The following is a 23,818-nucleotide window of genomic DNA, read 5'->3' as shown; positions in this document are numbered from 1 at the left end:
CGGCGTTACCAATATCCTATACAGTTGCAGCAGGACCTCCCTGCTTTTGTACTCCATCCCTCTCGCAATGAAGGCCAACATTCCATTCGCCTTCCTGATTACCTGCTGCACCTGCAAACTAACTTTTTGGAATTCATGCACAAGGAACTGGAGTGCATCATCACGCCCGGCAACCAAATTTTAATTTGATTTTACGTTTTAAAGTTTAATTTGTTTTAATTGCTGGTGCTTTTAGTGTCCCCTTCCCTTTTATAGGGGGCACTGGGGAAAATTGTGATTTTAGCGCCCCAAAAAAAAACCAAAAAAAAGAAAAACACAAAAAAAAAAACCAAAAAAAGGGGAAAAAAAGAAAGGGCCTTGTAAATGTCTGGTGTGTCACCCAGGTCGGGTGGCACCGTTTAATGTTTTTTGTTTTGCAGATGAACTCCAAAAAGAGTTTCATGCACAAGGACCCCAGGTCCCTCTGCACCACAGCATGTTGTAATTTCTCCCCATTCAAATAATATTCCCTTTTACTGTTTTTTTTTCCCAAGGTGGATGACCTCACACTTTCCGACATTGTATTCCATCTGCCAAACCTTCGCCCATTCGCTTAACCTATCCAAATCTCTTTGCAGCCTCTCTGTGTCCTCTACACAACCCGCTTTCCCACTAATCTTTGTGTCATCTGCAAATTTTGTTACACTACACTCTGTCCTCTCTTCCAGGTCATCTATGTATATTGTAAACAGTTGTGGTCCCAGCACCGACCACTAACCACCGATTTCCAACCCGAAAAAGACCCATTTATCCCAACTCTCTGCTTTCTGTTCGCCAGCCAATTCTCTATCCATGCTAATACATTTCCTCTGACTCCGCGTACCTCTATCTTCTGCAGTAACCTTTTGTGTGGCATCTTATCGAATGCCTTTTGGAAATCTAAATACACCACATCCATCGGTACACCTCTATCCACCATGCTCATTATATCCTCAAAGAATTCTAGTAAATTAGTTAAACATGATTTCCCCTTCATGAATCCATGTTGCATCTGCTTGATTGCACTATTCCTATCCAGATGTCCCGCTATTTCTTTCTTAATGATAGTTTCAAGCATTTTCCCCACTACAGATGTTAAACTAACCGGCCTCTCGTTACCTGCCTTTTGTCTGCCCCCTTTTTTTAAACAGAGGCGTTACATTAGCTGCTTTCCAATCCGCTGGTACCTCCCCAGAGTCCAGAGAATTTTGGTAGATTATAACGAATGCATCTGCTATAACTTCCACCATCTCTTTTAATACTCTGGGATGCATTTCATCAGGACCAGGGGACTTGTCTACCTTGAGTCCCATTAGCCTGTCCAGCACTACCCCGCTAGTGATAGTGATTGTCTCAAGGTCCTCCCTTCCCACATTCCCGTGACCAGCAATTTTTGGCATGGTTTTTGTGTCTTCCACTGTGAAGACCGAAGCAAAATAATTGTTTAAGGTCTCAGCCATTTCCACATTTCCCATTATTAAATCCCCCTTCTCATCTTCTAAGGGATCAACATTTACTTTAGTCACTCTTTTCCGTTTTATATATCTGTAAAAGCTTTTACTATCTGTTTTTATGTTTTGCGCAAGTTTACCTTCGAAATCTATCTTTCCTTTCTTTATTGCTTTTTTAGTCATTCTTTGCTGTTGTTTAAAATTTTCCCAATCCTCTAGTTTCCCACTAAACTTGGCCACCTTATACACATTGGTCTTTGATTTGATACTCTCCTTTATTTCCTTGGTTATCCACGGCTGGTTATCCCTTCTCTTACCGCCCTTCTTTTTCACTGGAATATATTTTTGTTGCGCACTATGAAAGAGCTCCTTAAAAGTCCTCCACTGTTCCTCAATTGTGCCACCGTTTAGTCTGTGTTTCCAGTCTACTTTAGCCAACTCTGCCCTCATCCCACTGTAGTCCCCTTTGTTTAAGCATAGTACGCTCGTTTCTGACACAACTTCCTCACCCTCAATCTGTATTACAAATTCAACCATACTGTGATCACTCATTCCGAGAGGATCTTTTACTAGGAGATCGTTTATTATTCCTGTCTCATTACACAGGACCAGATCTAAGATAGCTTGCTCCCTTGTAGGTTCTGTTACATACTGTTCTAAGAAACAATCCCATATGCATTCTATGAATTCCTCCTCCAGGCTACCCTGTGCGATTTGAGTTGACCAATCGATATGTAGGTTAAAATCCCCCATGACTACTGCCTTTCCTTTTTCACATGCCTCCATTATTCCCTTGATTATTGCCCGCCCCACCGTGAAGTTATTATTTGGGGGCCTATAAACTACGCCCACCAGTGACTTTTTCCCCTTACTATCTCTAATCTCCACCCACAATGATTCAACATTTTGTTCATTAGAGCCAATATCGTCTCTCACAACTGCCCTGATATCATCCTTTATTAACAGAGCTACCCCACCTCCTTTCCCTTCTTGTCTATCTTTCCGAATTGTCAGATATCCCTGTATGTTTAATTCTCAGTCTTGGCCACCCTGCAACCATGTTTCTGTAATGGCCACCAAATCATACCCATTTGTAATGATTTGTGCCGTCAACTTATTTACTTTATTTCGAATGCTGTGTGCATTTAGGTAGAGTGTTTTAATCCTAGTTTTGAAACCATGATTTTTAGTTTTGACCCCTCCTGCAGCCCCTTTATATTCCGTGGCCCTTTTTGTTTTTTGCCTTGGGTTTCTCTGCCCTCCACTTTTACTCATCTCCTTTCTGACTTTTGCTTTTGTCTCCTTTTTGTTTCCCTCTGTCTCCCTGCATTGGTTCCCATCCCCCTGCCATATTAGTTTAACTCCTCCCCAACAGCACTAGCAAACACTCCCCCTAGGACATTGGTTCTGGGCCTGCCCAAGTGCAGACTGTCCGGTTTGTACTGGTCCCACCTCCCCCAGAACCTGTTCCAATGCCCCAGGAATTTGAATCCCTCCCTGCTGCACCACTGCTCAAGCCACGTATTCATCTGTGCTATCCTGCGATTCCGACTCTGACTGACTAGCACGTGGCACTGGTAGCAATCCCGAGATTACTACTTTTGAGGTTCTACTTTTTAATTTAGCTCCTAGCTCCTTAAATTCATCTCGTAGGACCTCATCCCTTTTTTTACCGATGTCGATGGTACCAATGTGCACCACGACAACTGGCTGTTCTCCCTAGTCCTCTAGTCCTCATCCTTTTGCAGATTTTTGTGTCCTCATATATTGCTTTCCTCCCATCTTTGTATCATCAGCAAACTTAGCTACTTACACTCAGTCCCTTCTTCCAAGTCGTTAATATAGATTGTAAATAGTTGGGGTCTCAGCACTGATCCCTGCGGCACCCCACTAGTTACTGGTTGCCAACCAGAGAATGAACCATTTATCCCGACTCTCTGTTTTCTGTTAGTTAGCCAATCCTCTATCCATGCTAATACATTATCCCCAACCCCGTGAACTTCTATCTTGTGCAGTAACCTTTTATGTGGCACCTTGTCAAATGCCTTCTGGAAGTCCAAATACACCACATATTGATAGATTGGCACTACAATTGGCCTCAGTGTATCAGACCTGCCAATGAGGGGCAGTTCACCTGGGTTCCTGCTCCAAAGGGCTCACCGTGAACTCCTGTCAGAAGGATGTCAAGGCCTTAGAGAGGGTGCAGAGGACATTTACTGGCAAGGTACCAGGGATGGGGGACTTCAGTTACGTGGAGAGACTAGAGAAGCTGGGATTGTTCTCCTTCGAGTAAAGATGGTTAAGGGGAAATTTAATAGAGGTATTCAAAATTATGATGGGTTTTAATGGAGTAAATAGGGAGAGACTGTTTCTACTGGCAGAAGGGATGGTAACCAGAGGATGCAAGTTTAAGGTAATTGGCCAGGGCTGGATTAAGACTGAGGGGCCTACGGCTAACAGGAGGGAAGGGCTTATATATATATATTTGTACTATATATTGCATACAATTCATAAAATCATCAAACAAATATAATTGTATATTTATCCAAATTTAACAACTAACAAAATTAAAAGCAATGTACCTTTTAAAAAAAACACCAAACAATTCAAACAGAGAATGGTTTCTTCCTGGCTTTAAACTGTGACATCAAACAAAAAATTCTCTGAGTACATATTTTCAAATAAAGACTGGTAAATTCCTGACCTTGACTGTGGCAAATGAATTACAAAAATCAAAGCTATGTACATTTAAAAAAACAGCATACAGTTCAAGCAGAGATTATTTTCTTCCTTGCTTAAACTGCGATATCAAACAAATACGTCTCTTCAAAGAAAGACTGGTTTCTTCCTGTCATTAGCTGTGGCAAAGTCGTGAATAATATCATCAAAATTTAAAGACCTAACAATTTCACTCTCAATGCTCAAAAGAGACAAAGCAGCGAGATGCTCCTGATCCATGGTGGATGGTAAGATATTTTTTATCCTTTTGAGAAGAGAGAAGGAACGTTCTCCACTACAGTTAGTGACCATTCATGACAAATACTGCCGTAATGCAGTTTCTACATTTGGGAAACATTCCATCACATTGGATTCAATGATTACACGGTACATCCAAATAGACCTACTCCCATCCTCTTTTCTTTCTATATTTGAGAAGGTTGAAAATTCAACAAATTGAAGAAATTCTTTAGTAAAATCTACTGGGAGATCATCTGGATATTTCTGACATAAAAGTTTGATACCATCACTGACTTGGGAGCTTGGCATATTATGTGAACAATTTGCCAGGACACTAAAGGTCTTGTCAATATCGGCATAGGCCTTGATTCAATATTCTAATGCAGCCTTCAGTTTGTCAATGATTGTGAGGAATGTATTAACTCTGAAGGCTTCCTTGTCGCTAAGTGTGTGTGAAGTTGCGTCATCACATGTCTTTTGTCTTTTGCAGCGTTTGGCTGATTTATACTCCTGGTTCGCTGTCCTTGCAACCCCCTGAGCCTCGTACTCATCCAAACTGTCCCACGTTTGTTGAAGAACAGTTCCAAGACACGTCAGTAAGTTTACAGCAGTGGAATGGTCAATTTGGGCACTTTGCAAATTTAGTCTGCATCTATTGAATGGTTTAAGTATACCACTCCAGACTTCACACAAAATATCAGTCTCCAAGTTATGCATTGCATCACTCAGTATCTTTGCATCTTTTTTCGTTGTTGGCTTTTGAGATTCATCATCTTTGATTCTCTCTAGATTGAGGATGTTGCAATATCCCAGAATGAGTGAGTGCCTTCACAGCTTCAGTATTGGCACTCCACTGTGTCCTGGAGAGTGATTTGGACACTAGACATCCCTTTGGTAGTGAATCTGTAAGAATCTTCCAACAGCTGGTTGATGCAGTGAAAAAATTATATAATTCTTAGACAAATCCAAAAAATGAAACTGCTTTAACGCAACCATCATCATTATAGGCAGTCCCTTGAAATCGAGACTTGCTTCCACTCTAAAAGTGAGTTCTAAGGTGACTGTACAGTCCAACATGGGAAGTACAGTCCCTGTCACAGGTGGGACAGACAGTGGTTGAAGGAAAGGGTGGGTGGAGAGTCTGGTTTGCCGCACGCTCCTTCCGCTGTCTGCGCTTGGTTTCTACATGCTCTCGGCGATGAGACTCGAGGTGCTCAATACCCTCCCGGATGCTCTTCCTCCACTTAGAGCGATCTTGGGCCAGGAATTCCCAGGTGCTGGTGGGGATGTTACACTTTATCAAGGAGGCTTTGAGGGTGTCCCCTGAAGCGTTTCCTCTGCTCACCTGGGGGTCACTTGCCATGTAGGAGTTCCAAGTAAAGTGCTTGTTTTGGGAGTCTCGAGTCGGGTATGTGGACATTGTGGCCTGTGAGAATCCAAGATGGCGGACAGGATGGCAGCTCCCTCGGGAGTTCTCCCTGAATAAATTTCCCCCTGGCCATCTGCTGCCATCCTTCACTCTTCTTTCCCCCCTTCTCCCCCCTCCACTGTTCAGGTCCCACCTGGCCCTAATAGTGGGTGCATTTCCTACCCCTAAAGTATCTCCCTTACCCCTAAAACCCATGCTGCAAGGGCAGCTACCTGGGCCCACTGCCATCCCCCAACTATGCCTGCTCACCTTCATCTATGAGCACCGGACTTACCTTCTAGATCGACCTTCCTGCTTTCCACCTGGACCTTCCTGCTTCCAAGCCTTTCACTCCCCACTGGATATGGCCGACTCAGCTGCTTCACCCGATCCCCAACGGCATCCGGTGAGCCTCCGACCAGCTCCAACCACAGGTTTGGGCCCTACCTTGTCTCCCCGCCCTCACGTTCAGGCCTTCCTTCCTCCCTCCGGCGATGTTCGGGCCTCCCTTCCTTCGGCGATGTTTGGGCCTCCATCCCTCCGGCGTCATTCTGGCTTCCCTCCGGCTGCTGGTCCCATTCAACGCAACAGCCCACAGCAGACTGGCCAACAAGATTTAGTGAGTGTGTTGTGCATGATAAAACAAGGGGATGGCAAAGCCTAATCCTTATTGTGACATGAACTGCAAAATTTAAAATTTAGAAAGCCAGGCTAAAAAGTATTTTAGTGAATCAGTTTCTCCCAAAGAAAACAATATTGAGATGACTATCTCGATTCAAAAACCTGACTTGAGAACACAGGTCAGAATAACATAAGAATATAGGAAAAAGAGAGCAGCTTAAGGGTCATAGGGGCTTATCGAAGCTACCCTTCCCCCAAAAAACAATTGCATAATTCCAATATAGTCTTTCAGACTTAATTTGGAATATTCCTGTTTTACCCCTAGTAGTTTCTAGTAGGATATCTGGGGGTAAGTATCAGGACATACATACTCTACTAAATACTTTTGACATTTGACTTTGACATCTACATTTCCACTTTCAAAAGATAAATGAAAATTCTTCATCCTTTCGTAAGCACTCAATTATCAAACTTGATATTATTTATGCATTTATCCTATGAACAGTGCACATAACTCTCCTTGTGAAATTTTTGGGAATATTTATACATGTTTCAAGATTGTCACAGCATTTTATACACACTTTGAGCCATAAGGACGTAATGTTTTGCACCTCTGAAGATATAATTATGCAATTATATATGATATTGCTTAACCAACCTTAGAAACATAGAAATTTACAGCGCAGAAGGAGGCCATTTCGGCCCATCGTGTCCCCGCCGGCCGACAAAGAGCCACACGGCCCTCGGTCAGCAGCCCTGAAGGTTACATATAAACCTATGAACAATGGTGGAAAGGTAAAGAGCACCCAGCCCAACCAGTCCGCCTCACACAACTGCGACACCCCTTACACTGAAATATTCTACACTCCACCCCAACCGGAGCCATGTGATCTCCTGGGAGAGGCAAAAACGAGATAAAAACCTAGACCTTATGATATAAAAATTAGGGCATAAAGTCGAGGGCCTAAAAAATATGAGGGCCTCAGGCCCATCAGTTAATCCGGCCCTGTAATTGGCAAAAGAGCCAGAGGGGAGATGAGCAATGTTCGCTCTAACCTGCGTGGCCGTGCAGCTCAGACCGGCTTTTTCAATGTTAAGTTTTGCGAAACTGTGAATGGGCCGCTCACCCGCTTAATGGGCCCGCCCCCCACCCCCCCACCCCCCCCATAAATTAGGGGAACATTGGAGCTGGGGAGATTTTTTTTTACGCAATAAGAACATAAGAAATAGGAGGAGCATGGCCCCTTGAGGCTTCTCCGCCATTCAATAAGATCATGGCTGATCATCGACCTCAACTCCACTTTCCCGCCCGATCTCCATATCCCTTGATTCCCAATGAGTTGTTATGATCTGGAATGCACTGCCTAAAAGGGTGCTGGAAGCAGATTAAATTATAACTTTCAAAACAGAATTGAATAAATACTTGTAAGGAAAAGATTTGCAGGGCTATGGAGAAAGAACAGGGAAGTGAGACAAATTGGACAGCTCTTTGAAAGAGCCAGCACAGGCATGATCGGCTGAATGGACTCCTTCTGTGCTGCACCATTTTATACTTCTATGAGTACAGATCTGGACTGAGAACAGGATCAGTCTCGGCTATGATGCCCCATGCTCAACTACCTTTGTCGTGTCCCTGCACCTTACTACAAACTCACACGAGGCATAGATATATCAGACACGGTCACTTTGTGACCTTCACCTTTATTGCCAGGACCAAGGAGTGCTGACCCTGGGTGGGACCTCCCCTTTTATACCTGGAAACCCAGGTGAGGAGTGTCACCTGGAAGTTCACCCCCTGTGGTCAGGGTGTGCATTTCTAGGGTACAGGTACAGTGTACATGAGTTACAGTTACATGACTATGTCATTGCAAGATGGTTAAATACATAACAACCTTGACCTCAACAACTTATTTATCTTCTTCTTAGGCAGTCCCTCGGGGTCAAGGATGACTTGCTTCCACACTAAAAATTAGTTCACAGGTGACTGATGAGTCCTATGTGGGAACTGCAGTGTCTGTCACAGGTAGGACAGACGATGGTTGAAGGCACGGATGGGTGAGGTGTTTGGGTTGTCGTGCGCTTCTTCCGCTGTTTGCGCTTGACTTTCGCTTACTCTCGGCGAATAGACTCGAGGTGTTCAGCGCCTTCCCGGATGCTTCTCCTCCACTTTGGGCGGTCAGGGATTCCCAGGTGTCGGTGGGGATGTTGCACTTTTTCAAGGAGGCTTTGGGGGTGTCCTTGAAGCGTTTCCTCTGCCCACCTGGGGCTTGCTTGCCGTGTCGGAGGTCCGAGCAGAGTGTTGTTTTGGGAGTTTCATATGTGGACGATGTGGCCCGTCCATCGGAGCTGATCGAGCATGGTCAATGCTCCAATGCTGGGGATGTTGGCCTGAGCGAGAACACTGACGTTAGTGCGCCTATCCTGCCAATGGATTTGCAGGATCTATCAGAGGCAGCATTGGTGATACTTCTTCAGTGCTTTGAGATGGCTGCTGTACATAGTCCCTGTCTCTGAAGCATATAGGAGGGCGGGTATCACTGCTGCTCTGTAGACCATGAGCTGGTGCCGGGTTTGAGGTCCTGGTCTTCAAACACTCTCTTCCTCAGGCGATCGAAGGCTGCGCTGGCACACTGAAGGTGGTGTTGGTCGTCGTCATCGGCGTCTGCCCTTGTTGACAGTAGGCTCCCGAAGTATGGAAAATGGTCCACGTTGTCCAAGGCCTGATCGTGGATTTTGATAAGTGGGGGGGCAGTGCTATGTGGCAGGGGCAGATTGGTAGAGGATGTTTAGTGTAAGCCCCATCTTCTCGTATGCTGATGATGATTTGGAGTTCGACCTCCGAGTGCGCGCAGACGCAAGCGTCGTCTGCGTACTGTAATTCAATGATAGAGGATGGGATGACCTTGAATCTGGACTGGAGACGGCGGAGGTTCAACAGTTTCCAGGTTGTTCTGTAGATTAGCTCCACTCCAGCGGGGAGCTTGCTGAGGGTGAGTTGGAGCATTGCAGCAAGGAAGATCGAGAAGAGCGTTGGTGCGATGACAGAGGCTTGCTTGACCCCAGTCCGTCTGTGAATTGGGTCTGTGGTGGATCCATTGGTCAGGATCACAGCTTGTATGTCATCGTGAAGTAGGCGGAGGATGGTGACAAACTTTTGAGAGCAGACAAATTTGAGGCGGCCACTCCATAATCCCTCACGGCTGGCAGTGTCAAGGTTTGTAAGTTCAAAGTAGGCCATGTTCAGAGGTTGGTGCTGTTCCCTGCATTTCTCTTGGATTTGAGATGCGGTGAAGATCATGTCCATTGTGCCCCTTAGTGGGTGGAATCTGCATTGCGACTCTGGAAGGAGCTCTTCAACAACTGGGAGAAGACGATTGAGGAGGATTCTTGCAATGACTTTCCCTGTGGCAGACAGCAGGGAAACTCCTATGTAATTACCGCAATCGGACTTGTCACTTTTCTTGAAGATGGTCACGATTACGGCATCTCTAAGATCCTCTGTCATGCTCTCCTCCATCCAAATAAGAGAAATTAGTTCATGTATTCGTGCCAATAGTGCTTCTCCGCCATCCTTTAATGCCTCGGCAGGGATTCCATCTGTTCCTGAGACCTTGTTGCTCTTCAGTTGTCGGGTTGCCTTTTCAACCTCATGCCAGGCTGGGGTTGTGTGGGTAACATGCTACGGGATGGAGTCGAGGACACTCGCGTCGAAGACAGAGTTTCGGTTAAGGAGATCTTCGAAGTGCTCCTTCCAGCGGGCACTGACTGCCTCTCTGTCCTTGATGAGTACCTCTTCATCCTTGGCCCGCAGTGGGGTAGGACCTTGGGTGCTAGGGCCGTAGGTGGTCTTGATTGCGCTAAAGAATACACGCCGTCATGGTTGCCACCTAGTTGCTGGATTTCTTGCGCTTTCTCCATCCACCATCTGTTCTTTAGGTCGCGAATTTTTTGGACCTCGGCCTTCAGACGTTTATAGAGCTGCTTTCTTGCTCTCGAGTTGTGTTGCTGTTTCCAGTTCAAGAATGCCCTGTGCTTGCGGCTTATTAGCTCCTGGATCTCCCGGTCGTACTCGTTGAACCAGTCTTGGTGTTTCCTGGTTGAGTGACCGTGTGTCTCTTCACAGGTGCTAATTATGGAGGCCATGAGGGCAGACCAGGCGCTGTGGACAAACTGCGTCTCTGGATCACTGGGAGTCATCAGGTTGGTTGTGAGGCACTGGCTTTCTTAGCAGGGTCTTTGAGTGCTCCAGCGTTGATTTTCCTGTGGCATTGTCTCTGTTGCCGCCGCTGTTTTGGGGCTACATTGATGACAGAGCGGATTAGGCGGTGGTCTGTCCAGCAGTCATCAGCTTCTGTCATGACGCGAGTGATGCGGACGTCCTTGCGGTCCCTCGCTTGGACCATGCCGTAGTCTAGCAGATGCCAGTACTTGGAGCGAGGGTGTTACCATGAAGCCTTGTATTTGTCTCTCTGACGGAACAAGGTGTTGGTTATGACAAGGCCATGTTCTAAGTGTTTCGTCAGGAGGAGGGTACTGTTGGAGTTGGTTTTCCCTATCTCCTCTCTGCCGATCACACCTCCCCAGAGGTCTGTGTCCTTTCCAACTTTGGCATTAAAGTCGCCAAGGAGTATCAGCTTGTCGCCCGTTGGGACTCAGGACAGAGATTGTTCAAGGCTGAAGTAGAATTCCTCTTTGGTCTCATTATCAGCTTCCGCTCTGATGACCGTAGCATACTGGTTCCAGGATAGGGTGATCGATAGAGTCATGAGGCGTTCATTTAGCCCGCAAGGGGAGTCTCTGAGATGCCCAACTAGCTCATTTTTTATGGTGAACTCTACCCCATGAAGGCGGCATTCTTCTGGTTTACCTTTCCAGAAGAAGGTGTAACCACCACCTTGTTCCTTGAGCTGGCCTTCTCCTGCCCACTGGGTCTCGCCTAGTGCGGCGATGTCCATGTCGAAACGTCTGAGTTTCCGGGCAACAATAGCAGTACGGCGTTCTGGTCTGTTGCTGTTGGGGTTGTCCATGAGGATCCTGACCTTCTAGGTCCTGAATTTCATTTTAAACGGTGGAAGATGCCTGTGCGGGAATTCTTTTAACATGGGGTGGCCGTTGCACACCAGCTACCACACGAGCTTGACAGAACAAGGTCTTGGTCCAATGGCAAAGGGATCCAAGATGATTGGAGACCAGGCTCTGCTACATCGGCCTAGTACACATTCTCAAACATACTCCTACTGTCCTACCTCCATCCCGCGGGTCCTCTCTTCCTGGGTTTCATAGGCTACAGTGTAGTACCCCCGACCTCTCTGTTGGCCCGTGCTGCATTTTCCCTGGGCCCCGACCCTGCTGCTGGTGCACACTGTGCAACTCCTGGGCCCCGACCTCGCTCCTGGGCCCCGACCTCGCTCCTGGGCCCCGACCTCGCTCCTGGGCCCCGACCTCGCTCCTGGGCCCCGACCTCGCTCCTGGGCCCCGACCTCGCTCCTGGGCCCCGACCTCGCTCCTGGGCCCCGACCTCACTCCTGGGCCCCGACCTCGCTCCTGGGCCAAGTCCTCACTCCTGGCTCCCGGCCTCGCTGCACCTCTCCCAGGCCCCGCTCCTCCCGACCTCGCAGCTGGGCCTCGACCTTGCTCCTGGCTTTGACCTCGCTCTGAGATACGCACTGATTTTGTCGCCCTCTCAGGATGGCTCGCACTGCTCCCTGTGGTGGCTAGCTCCTCTTATCCCCAGTGTTGTCTTCACCCATGTTGGGTCGTCGTTAATACGGAATAATAATCCAAGACGCCTAGCAGAAGTAGGACTGAGAGAGACGGTGGAGGGAGGGAGGGAGAGAGAGGGGGGGAGACTGAGTGACGGGGTGGAGGGAGAGGGGTTGGAGGGAGAGAGGTGGAGAGACGGGAGAGAGGGGGAGGGGGCAAGGGGAGGTGGAGAGAGGGGAAGGGGGAGAGAGGGGAAGGGGCAAGGGGAGGTGGAGAGAGGGGAAGGGGGGAGAGAGGGGGTGGGGGGAGAGGTGAAGGAGGGGAAGGGAGAAGAGGGGGAGGAGGGAGAGGGGAAAGAGGGAGGAGGGCTGTATGGGGACTGAATGGGGGGAGGGAGGAAGGGGGGGCTGAATGGGGTGGGGGGGGCTGAACGGGGGAGCTGAATGGGGCCCGCCCCCCAGCTGTGAGGCCGGGTGGGCCCCGCCGACGACAACATGGAGGGAGGGAGGGGTGAGGAAGGGGGAAGGCTGAACGGGAGGAGGGAGGGAGGCCTGAGTCCGCTCTTCGCCACCCCGGTGAGCTCATTCGGCCAGGGCTAGGAGCGGCGTGCTTCGGGCCCCTCCCACGCAGCCTCGGGGATGGGGAGCTACTGCACATGTGCGCACACTCTAGCGCGCATGTGCAGAGGTCCCAGCACTGTTTTCAGCGTCGGAACCTGGCTCCACCCCTCCAAACGTTCTGCTGCGCTGCGCCAAGGGCCTGGATCGACCGGACGGAGGGGAGAATACCAAGGTAAATAATAGGCGCCGTTTCTGTTCTAAAAAGTCGGCACACCACACGGAGATACGCCGTTCTAACCCTGGGGGCAAACTTGGGCCCATAGAGAGGCTTAAATGAAGTAGGGTGGAAAGAGGCTTTTGTGGAGCATAAATACCAGCACAGACAAGTTGGGCCAAAATGACCTGTTTCTGTGCTGTAAATTCTATGTAAATCTATTTAATATAGTAAAGAACACATGATGAGGAGCAGTGCAGTACAATCAATATCCCACTCTCAGCACTGACACTAACTCGGGCTCAATGTCCTACTCTGCCGTAACCTCCTATGGTTTTATAGTGTTTGTATCGCTCATGAGCTAATAAGCCCACTTGTGTAATATAAATCACATCCCAAGGGCTTCTCATCAGTTCTGCCGTATTTACTTTGTCAATATTAATAGAATGCAATTAAGGTACTACAATGTGAGGATCTTCTCCAATCACCCCAAATAATTTAACTGGAAGATTGATGGCTATCTGGACATTTATAACTGTTATTCAGACGGAGGTTTATAAAGTGCCTCAGATTCGCTTGGGGCTGAAGTGAGCAGAGAACCGGAGACTAATCATCACCATTCAAGAACTCTTTCAATTCGATCTTTAGTTTTGGAGTTCAACATGTGAATGTTAGGTAGAGTTCACATCATACTTCCTGCACTAATATCTGATTAAAAGGTTGATTGCTGACCTATAGAAAGAACTTGGATTTCTATAGCACCTTTCATGACCTCAGAATGTCCCAAAGCGCTTTACAGCCAATGAAGTACTTTTTTGAAGTGGAGTCACTGCTGTAACACCTTTTTTTTTAGAAAATCTTTCCTTCTGCCTTTTGGTTACTAATAAATAGCTGGTTCTTGAAGCTTGGCTGATTAGCGCCGGTTGTGTTTGTTGTTCTTCTGATTAAACTGGAAACAACTCAGCTAACATTTTATTTGACAAACCAAGGTGAAGGGACAAGCCCCTCGTGCAGGACCCCAGGCCCCCTCGTGCAGGACCCCAGGCCCCCTCGTGCAGGATACCAGGCCCCCTCGTGCAGGGCCCCCTCGTGCAGGGCCCCCTCGTGCAGGACCCCAGGCCCTCTCGTGCAGGACATCACTTTAAATTCCAAGCATAGCGCCATCTAATTACTACATCTTGATGTGCCCTTGGACAATGTAATTCGGGAAGCAGCAATAAAGTGACAGCAAGCTTGGGATTAAAAAAAAAGGAAGACTTCGACTCATTTTTATACCTTATCACGAACTCCGATACATTTTACCTTGAAGTGCAGTGACTGATGTTATGTGGGAAAATGCCTATAGATTACAGGAGAAAGAGGAGGCTGAGGGGTAAAGGCAAAGCACAGATTTGATGTCCAATGAAAGAATGACTTAGAGTAGGATACAGTGAAGCAGGGAGGAGGAAGAACATGTAGAATCATATGTGGAGCGTAGGAGGAACAAAAGTGGAAGATTCAGAGAATCAAAGCAGCATTGATAAAATAATGGGTTAAAAGTGGTTGTGATGGAACAAGATTAGAGGCTAGAGGGGAGGGAATGTTCAGTTATCTAAACCACCAACACTCCTTCACGCCCAGTAAGTAAGTACCTCCGGCAGATTGCTACCTGATATAAGTAGGCTGGCTATATTCACCTATAATAACATCAACTTGCATTTATATAGCGCCTTTAACGTAATAAAACGTTTCAAGACGTGGCAGAGGAGCGTAATGAAACAAAATTTGACACCAAGCCACATAAGGAGATATTAGGACAGGTGACCAAAGGTTTGATCAAAGAGGTAGGTTTTAGATTTAGATCTTACTTCAGCAAACCTTTCTTCAGCAAAGCCAGCTGTTTCCCCTGGCTGGAGAGTCTAGAACTACGGGCCATAGTCTCAGGATAAGGGCCGGCCATTTAGGACTGAAATGAGGAGACATTTCTTCACTCAGAGAGTTATGAATCTTTGGAATTCTCTACCCTAGAGGGCTGTGGATGCTCAGTCATTGAGTAAATTCAAGGCTGAGATTGCTAGATTTTGGGGCTCTAAGGGAATCAAGGGATATGGTGATCCGACAAGGTGGAGTTGAGGTAGAAGATCAGTTATGATCTTTTTGAATGGCGGCGCAGGCTCGAAGGGCCGAATGGCCTACTCCTGCTCCTATTTCTTATGCTTTTAGAAATATAGAAACATATGTTCTAAAACCTCTTATTTCTGACAAAAAGTAATCGACCTTAAACATTAGCTCTGTTTTTCTTTGCACAGATGCTGCCTGACCCGCTGAGTATTTCCAGCATTTTCTGTTTTTATAACCTCTCAATTCTGTTCATTATATAAAGTAAGTTAGAACAGGGCTCCCATTTTTCCAAGCCCAGCTGTTAACATTGGCAGTTGCTGAATCTTAATCTATCAACCCCACTGACAGATGATTCAAGTGCAGTTAAAGAAAAGAAAGACTTGCATTTATATAGTGCCTTTCATGACCTCATGACATCCCAAAGTGCTTTACAGTCAATGGAGTACTTTTTGAAGTGTAGTCACTGTTTTAATGTAGGAAAGGTGGCAGCCAATTTGCACACAGCGAAGTGGAGTGGGCAGTGTGCGGCAGGGGAGGCCTATCGATTCGGAAATCTTCGCCTCCCAAGTTGTGTGCACGCGCACGCGGCTGTCAAGCTCCGACCCCCCCCCCCCCCACAAGAGGCACTGACGAGAGGCCAGAGACTGCCGGCCTGAGATCGCTGTGGGTGGGAGGAGAGAGAGCGCTGTGGGTGGGGGGGGGGAGAGAGATCACTGTGGGGAGGGGCGGGGGGAGAGAGTGACATCACTGTGGGGGGGGGGGGGAATGAGATCACTGTGGGGGGGGGGGAAGAGCGATCACTGTGGGGGGGGGGGAAGAGAGTGAGATCGCTGTGGGGGGGGGGGCCGAGAGAGACTGGGAGGGATGAGAGTCTGGGGAGTGAGAGAGACTGGGGGGAGGAGAAACTGGGGGGGGGAGACTAATGTGAGTGAGACTAGTGAGTGAGAGACTAAAGTAGTAAATAAGGCTTTATTAGACCATTTATATTATTGCCTAACACTAGAAAATACTACAATCCATTTGAAAATACATCAAACTGTGGAGAACTATAAAGATATGAGTAATATCAAACAAACCTGTCAGATCTGTGTCCATACCGCCCACTTAAGATCCAGTAAGACCTGCTTTTTCAGGGCGGTATTAAGATCCAGTGGTGAATGGATCTTAACTGCTGAAACTTCCATTTTGGGCAGTATTTGAGCGGTAATATATGGGCGGATAGTATCGAATACTGCCCGGTGGTAATGACTGGAATTTACCACCGGGCGGTAAGTGGGCAGTAAATGGGTGGTTTGAGAGGAAACTTGCATTTCTGGGTGGTAAGTGGGTGGTAAATGGGTGGTTTGAGAGGAAACTCTAGCCCTTAGTGTCTACAGCCCAGAAACAGGCCATTCGGCCCCATTGGTCTATGCTGGTATTTCTGCTCCTCCCACCCCTCTTCATCGAACCCTGTCAGCATATCCTTCCGAAGCACAGTCCATCTCCGTGTGACTCTCTTCAATAACGTGGAGCCTTAAACCTGGAATCATCCCTGTTACTCCATTGTGAACCCTCTCCAATGCATCGCCATCCGTCTGAAGGCACGATGACCAGAACTGAACACAACGGGATAGATCTTGATTTTATGCAATGGTGTAAAATGGGCGAAAGCGAGTCTGCAGCCTGTTTTACATCTCTTCCCATTTTTATTTACATTGAAGTTAACTCACCAGTCTTTTATTTTTAAAAAATCCGTCTGTGGCTTCTCACAGGCCGATGGAAGTGACCAATCATACCCATGAATGACATTAATTCTTGACGACTTATTTCTTGTTTAAAGACCAGGCGAGCTTCAGATTCCCTTCAGGTCCTATGCCCTTCTATGGCTCAGTGTGGGTGCCAAGCTGTCGACAGGATCCTGTAACCGTTTTCCCGTAGTGCTGTATCGCACTAATCCCTGCTGTCAGGTTACTGGGATGGAGCTACTCATCCAACTAGTAATGGAAGTAAATTCAGCATGTTAGGGCGGTGTGATACAGTTGAGTACTTGAATATGAACCAGAAGGCTGCGAATTGGAGTCTGGGGACTACCTGTCACTTCGAGTTGCCTTGCCTCAGTTGGGTGAGTTTTCTTAAGATCTCAACCGGGCTGCTTGATGAAATGCCACATAGAAGAAGAATAATGCAACTCAAGGCTCTGTCTCATCTTATCACACTTGAGTTGTCCCAGCTGCCACTGAAGGTGGGAGCAATTGATCACAGGATGGTGGGAACAACTGATAGCAGCCGTTGAGGAATCTGTGACCCAAAACAGTCTCTCTGTATCCACTGAAAGAACATGGAGGTCGTCAACATGTTTTCAACAGCAAAAAATAATGAGGGAAGGAAGATGCAGAATATCACAGAGCCCCCCATTCGACAGTGCAGACAACTGCACCTGTCACAATAGCTCCAATAAAACTGGAAAACTATTAAGTTCATTCTCGGGAACAAGTTACTTAATGTTAGGGAGAGTTTTTCAGGAACAGTAGAAAGCTGAACCAAAAAGTACCTTTTTTGACTGAATTCATCATCAGCTACCCATATACCATCTACTCTCCTTGGTAATTTATGCTGTAAGTCTGTTACCCTCAACATCACTAAAACAGATTATCTGATCATTATCACGTTACTGTTTGTGGGAGCTTGCTGTGAGCAAATTGACTGCCGCGTTTCCCACTTACAACAGTGACTACACTTCAAAAGTACTTCATTGGCTGTAAAGCGCTTTGGGACATTCTGAGATGGTGAAAGGTGTTATATAAATGCAAGTTCTATCTTTGTGTAAAAAGAAAATCCATCTAAGTTCCTCTCTTATTCTCAACTTGCACCTCCGTTGAACTATTTGTCTTGAACAACTTTGTTAATCCCCTTCATAACCTGGAAAACCTCAGATAGAAACGTCAATGTCTACCCTTTTTCAAGCTTGATTTCCTTAAATGTCCTCATCTTGGTTCATCTGAACCTTGTCAAAAGCAGTAATTAGGTGATCGGAACTGTGTGGAATATTCCAGATGGTGTTTGACCAACTGGCCTCTTCTATAATAGTTTTATCTATCTCAGAGGGCTCAATTTTCCCCAGTTATCTCTGCCGTTTTTTTGGCGTGCGCCACTTTTTTTGCCGTAAATTAAAATCTCCAAGTTTCCCCACAATTTCTGTGCCAGCGTAACTCAGTTACGATTTTGTTAGGTTAGGATTTTTTTGCGTCATAGTAACCTGATGTCTGCGCCAGTTTTTCACATTTAAGCAAGTTTGGCCAACTTACATTTTTCCTCGGACGGCATCTGTGACCATTCCCAAAAAACCTTCTGGGCACTTAAGAAAAACCAACACACGTTAAAAAAATCGGCGCAGAAAGACGCCATTGTTTTTAGGTCAAGTTTTGGAGGGAGTCAAGAAGACAAAGAATATGCATCATGAAGCTTAATTTTTTCAATCTCAAAAGGGGGAAAATGGAAGTCTAATGCAATTCTTTAATGTGTGATTTATTTTCAAAGTACCACGCCACCACTGAACGTCTCCTCACCGGGCTCAAGGATCAGAGCATCGGCCGGCGGAATTGCTCCCTCGCCCGGACACAGGGGCTCGGCTTCAAAAGAAGCCCGGGGGCGGGGTGGTGGGCTGGGGTTGAATGGCGCTGAGCCCCTGTATCCGGGTGAGGGAGCGATTCTGCCGGCTGACCCTCGAGCCCAGTGAGGAGACGTTCGGTCGGTGGTGGGGTGGTACTTTGAAAAAATCTAAAATTAAAGAATTGCCTTAGACTTCATTGCTCCAAATGTCTTAATTGAATGCCTAACTTCCCGTTCTAAGCAAGCCTATTGCACATGCGCAGACCAGGATGTGCTCCATACTAGGGAGTTGACCTTGGGGGGAGAGAGAGGAAAGAAGCTTTAAGTACTCTTTCCTGCTGTTTTGAGCTTCTTGCAAAGCTACAATTTAATTATGGGGGCAATATTGACAATGCTATGCCTCGTGCAAGCCTTCTGCATGATGGTGCTGCAGAGAAGACGATTGATTTGACGTCATCGTATGAGGAACCTCAGAAGCGTCAGAAGGACTGCTTTGTCAGTTGAAGTGAAGGTTACAGTTGTACTATCATTCTATGCATCTGGATCATTCCAGGCCACAACTGGGGATGTGTGTGCCATTTCTCAACATGCAACATATATCTGCATTTGGCAGGTGACTGCTGCACTATATGCCCGGAGGAATGACAACATAAAGTTCCCCATGATCACCCAGGCAATGTGTGACAGGGCTGTAGGCTTCTCCAGTATTGCTGGCTTCCCAAAGGTACAGGGCTGCATTGATTGTACCCACATCGCCTTGCGAGCATCTTTGGAGAATTGCGAGATGTACAGAAAAAGAAAAGGCTTCCACTCCATTAATGTGCAGCTCGTCTGTGACGACATGCATCACATCATGTCAATTGATGCGAGATACCCTGGGAGCACCCATGATGCATTCATCCTACGCGAGAGCGCTATATCTGCCAATTTTCAACAGCAGCCAGAAGGGCAGAGCTGGCTGCTGGGAGACAAAGGGTACGGCCTCGCCACCTGGCTCATGACGCCCCTATGCGTAACCCGAACAGAAGCTGACCGGGAATACAACATGTCGCACATTGCGACGCGCAGCATAATAGAGAGGGCCATTGGCATCTTGAAACAGTGTTTCCGATTCGTGGACCATTCCGGAGGCTACTTGCAATACTCCCCTGAGATTATTGGTCTGTTCACTGTTGTGTGCTGCATGCTGCACAACTTAGCCATCATGAGGCAGCAGCAGATAGTAGGAGACCCACCTGAGGTGAGAGTGGCTGATGATGAGGAGAAAGATGAAGATAATGAGGAGGAGGAGGAGGAGGAGGAGGAAGCCATGCAACTACCTGAACCCGGAGCACGACGACGGAGGAGGGAGGGCCGTCATGCCCCTTTAACAATTGCTTGAGTCTTGCGCCAGCGGCTCATCCGTAAACGCTTTGCTGTCTGAAGGTTCAGCGGCAACTATTCCAAATGGACCATGTTTACTGTTTGGACCTGTTCCGTAATGTTGCGTTGTGTTAATAGAACAAATAATGGAAATTATTATTCTTTAGTGAAAAAAGTTGAGTTAATAATGGAACAAATAATGTAAATGGTTCAGTTATAATTTATAATATATTTTATTCAAAAGTTTAACACTTGTTTGTACTTAACTTAACTTTAATAAAAATATTCTTGTATCAAGCTTTAAAGTTTTCAGTTAAGATCACTTACAAACTTTAAGATCGCTTACAAACTTTTAAACTTGTAAATTTACATAACTTACAAAAAAACTTTTAATTTGAGAACAGTTACAAGAGTAACAACAATAATAATAACAACAACAACAGCAAAGAAAGGCTCCACCAATCTCTCCTCCACCTTATTCTAAGACCTCCCGCTGCACTTGGTCTTGGTGACTTCACCCCTGCCCGCAGGCGGTGGCGTCTCTCGGGTTGGTACCAAGCTTATTATTTTGAGCATCTCGGGTAATGCGCCTGTCATGTATGTAACCTTCATGTAACAACACTGCAATACTGTATATACTTGAGAAATGCACACATTGACCACAGGAGGTGAACTTGTGGGAGACAATCCTCACCTGGTCATCCAGGTATATAAAGGGAGGTCCTATGCAAGGTCATCACTTCTTGGTCCTGTGAATAAAGGTGCAGGTCACAGAGTGACCTTGTCCATAGAATGTGCCTCGTGTGGATTTGTGGTATTGTGTAAGGACTTTACAGTGGCGATGAGAAACGGGAATCAACGACCCACGAGAATGGCCACCGGTAGCACAGAGGAACGGTACTGTGTTGGTGAGGACTGGGACAATTTCATTGAGAGGCTTCAGCAGAGCTTTGTCACGAAGGACTGGCTGGGAGACAAGCGAAGGGCTCATCTACTGACCAGCTGTGGATCTAAGACTTGCGTGCTCATGAAAGACCTGCTAGCACCCGAGAAGCCGGCGGACAAAACCTTTGAAGACCTCAGCAAGCTAATCAGTAAGCACCTCAAACCGGCGAGCAGCATACACATGGCCCGACACAGATTTTATATCCACTGACGTCGGGAAGGACAGAGCATATCGGACTTCATTGCAGACCTCCAGCACTTGGCCAGCCTCTGTAAGTTCACAGACGCCTGCAGGGGGGAGATGCTAAGGGATTTCTTTATTGAGGGCATCGGTCATGCCAGGATTTTCAGAAAGTTAATCGAGACCAAGGTCTTGACCTTGGAAGCGGCGGCGTTGCTGGCTCAGATTTTTATGGCAGGGGAGGAGGAAACCAAGATAATATACACGCGCAACCCTGACTCCCAACGTGGCGATGGATCAGGGGGTCAATATCATAAACGCAACTCAGAGTCCAGCAGGCAGGCAAGGGCAGTTCGACACACCCCAGGCAGTAATAGAACCCAGAATAGGTTTTCAACACAGACAATGGCAGGCTGAACGGACATTTATGCCATCCCAGTGGACAATGCGTTCTGGGATGGAGCCATTGACACCCACTAACAGGGTGCTCAAGAGCAGTCAAAGGGACAATCAGCGAGGAATGCCTGGTAACAGCTCTTTTGTTCACAACAATGGGAATCTCAGTTCATGCTGGAGGTGTGGGGGCAGACATGCTGCCAGGACTTGCAGGTTTCAACAGTTCGCCTGCAGAAATTGTAACCTCACTGGCCATTTAGCCAGAATGTGCAGGAAGCCTGCGACCAGGCTAATTTACGAGGTGGATGGAAAAATCAACCTCGTGGGGCAAATCAATGGACGCTGAAGTTCAGCGGGTTCATGTGGCAAACATTCACAGCTCATATACCAAAACGCCACCTATGATGATGAAGGTCCTACTAAACGGCATCCCGGTACACATGGAGCTAGACACGGGGGCCAGCCAGTCACTCATGAGCGTTCAACAATTCAAAAAGCTATGGCCACTCAAAGCCAGCAGACCCAAACTAGAACGCATTGAGACTCAATTACGGACGTATACCAAAGAAATCATTCCAGTACTAGGCAGTGCAACGTTAGCTGTCACACACAATGGATCAGAGAACCGGCTGCCGCTCTGGATTGTCCCGGGCAATGGTCCCGCACTGTTGGGGAGGAGCTGGTTAGCTGAGATGAACTGGAAATGGTGGGATGTGCACGCAGTGTCATCTGTGGAGCGAAGTTCATGCTCACAGGTCCTACAGCAATTTGAGTCGCTATTCCAAGCTGGCGTCGGGACGTTCAAAGGTAGCAAAGTAGTGATTCGCATCACCCCGGACGCCAGACCAGTGCACCACAAAGCCAGAGCTGTGCCGTATGTGATGCGGGAGAAAATTGAAAGCAAATTGGATCGTTTGCTGAGAGAGGGCATCATCTCGCCCGTTGAATTCAGCGACTGGGCGAGCCCCATTGTTCCCGTCCTAAAAGCGAATGGCTTGGTCAGGATCTGTGGCAATTACAAGGCCACTATCAACTGGGTGTCCCTACAAGATCAATACCCGCTTCCGAGAGCGGAGGATCTTTTTGCCACGCTGGCAGGCGGCAAGCTGTTCACCAAGTTGGACCTCATTCAGCCTACATGACCCAAGAATTGGCCGACGAATCCAAACTACTGACCACAATCACCACGCACAAGCGACTGTTTGTTTACAACAGGTGCCCGTTTGGCATTCGATCAGCGGCCGCGATCTTTCAAAGAAACATGGAAAGCCTGCTCAATCCATTCCTGGAACGATCGTATTCCAGGACGATATCCTCATCACAGGTCGGGACACTGAGGAACACCTCCACAACCTGGAAGAGGTCCTACGCCGAATGGACCGGGTAGGCCTGCGACTCAAGAAACCTAAGTGTGTGTTTTTGGCTCCCGAAGTTGAGTTTCTGGGCAGGAGGGTTGCCGCACACGGGATTCGGCCTACTGAATCCAAAACAGAGGTGATTCGACGAGCGCCCAAGCCCTGCGACACATCGGAGTTGCGTTCATTTCTGGGACTCTTTCTGCCGAACTTAAGCACATTGTTGGAGCCGCTACACGTGCTCCTGCGTAAGGGTTGCGATTGGCTTTGGGGGGACTGTGAAGAACGGGCTTTCAATCGGGCGCGTAACCTACTCTGTTCAAATAAGTTGTTGACCCTGTACAACCCCTGTAAGAAATTGGTTCTGACATGTGATGCATCGTCCTATGGGGTTGGGTGTGTGTTGCAGCAGTACAATGCTGAGGGGCAACTCCAACCTGTGGCTTATGCCTCCAGGTCGCTCTCTCAAGCTGAACGGAGATATGGGATCGTTGAGAAGGAAGCACTCGCATGTGTCTATCGGGTGAAAAAGATGCACCAGTACATTTTTGGCAGGAGGTTCGAATTAGAATCGGACCACAAGCCGTTAACATCCCTGTTGTCAGACAGCAAGATCGTCAATGCCAATGAGTCAGCTCGCATACAGCGATGGGCTCTCTCGCTCGCTGCATATGACTACACCATCCGGCACCGGCCCGGCACTGAAAATTGCGCTAACGCGCTCAGCAGGCTTCCACTGGCCACCACTGAGGGGGCAGCGGAGTAAAGCGCTGAGATGGTCATGGCTGTCGATGCCTTTGATAGCGCAGGCTCCCCCATCACAGCCCGCCAGATCAAAATCTGGACCAACAGAGATCCCCTCCTATCTTTGATTAAGAAATGTGTCCTGAGTGGGAATTGGACGCCCGCACATGGAGCATGCCCTGGGGAAATCAGACCGTTTCACAGGCGGATGGAT

The 23,818-nt window shown here is 47.4% G+C and overlaps 1 long non-coding RNA gene across 2 annotated transcripts in view; it reads left to right on the top strand.

Moving 5' to 3' along the window:
- LOC139278431 (uncharacterized) overlaps positions 1 to 23,818 on the top strand; it is a 133,642-nt gene that overhangs the window by 1,172 nt on the left and 108,652 nt on the right. For both annotated transcript variants that reach the window (XR_011596264.1, XR_011596265.1), the window contains exon 2: positions 4,918 to 5,023. This is a non-coding gene — a long non-coding RNA (uncharacterized lncRNA). The remainder of the gene's footprint in view (positions 1 to 4,917; positions 5,024 to 23,818) is intronic.

Source organism: Pristiophorus japonicus, chromosome 13, assembly GCF_044704955.1.
Source record: "Pristiophorus japonicus isolate sPriJap1 chromosome 13, sPriJap1.hap1, whole genome shotgun sequence".
Taxonomy (NCBI): domain Eukaryota; kingdom Metazoa; phylum Chordata; class Chondrichthyes; family Pristiophoridae; genus Pristiophorus; species Pristiophorus japonicus.
Note: the sequence above shows the minus strand (reverse complement) of the source record. Positions and strands in the feature narration are given on the sequence as shown.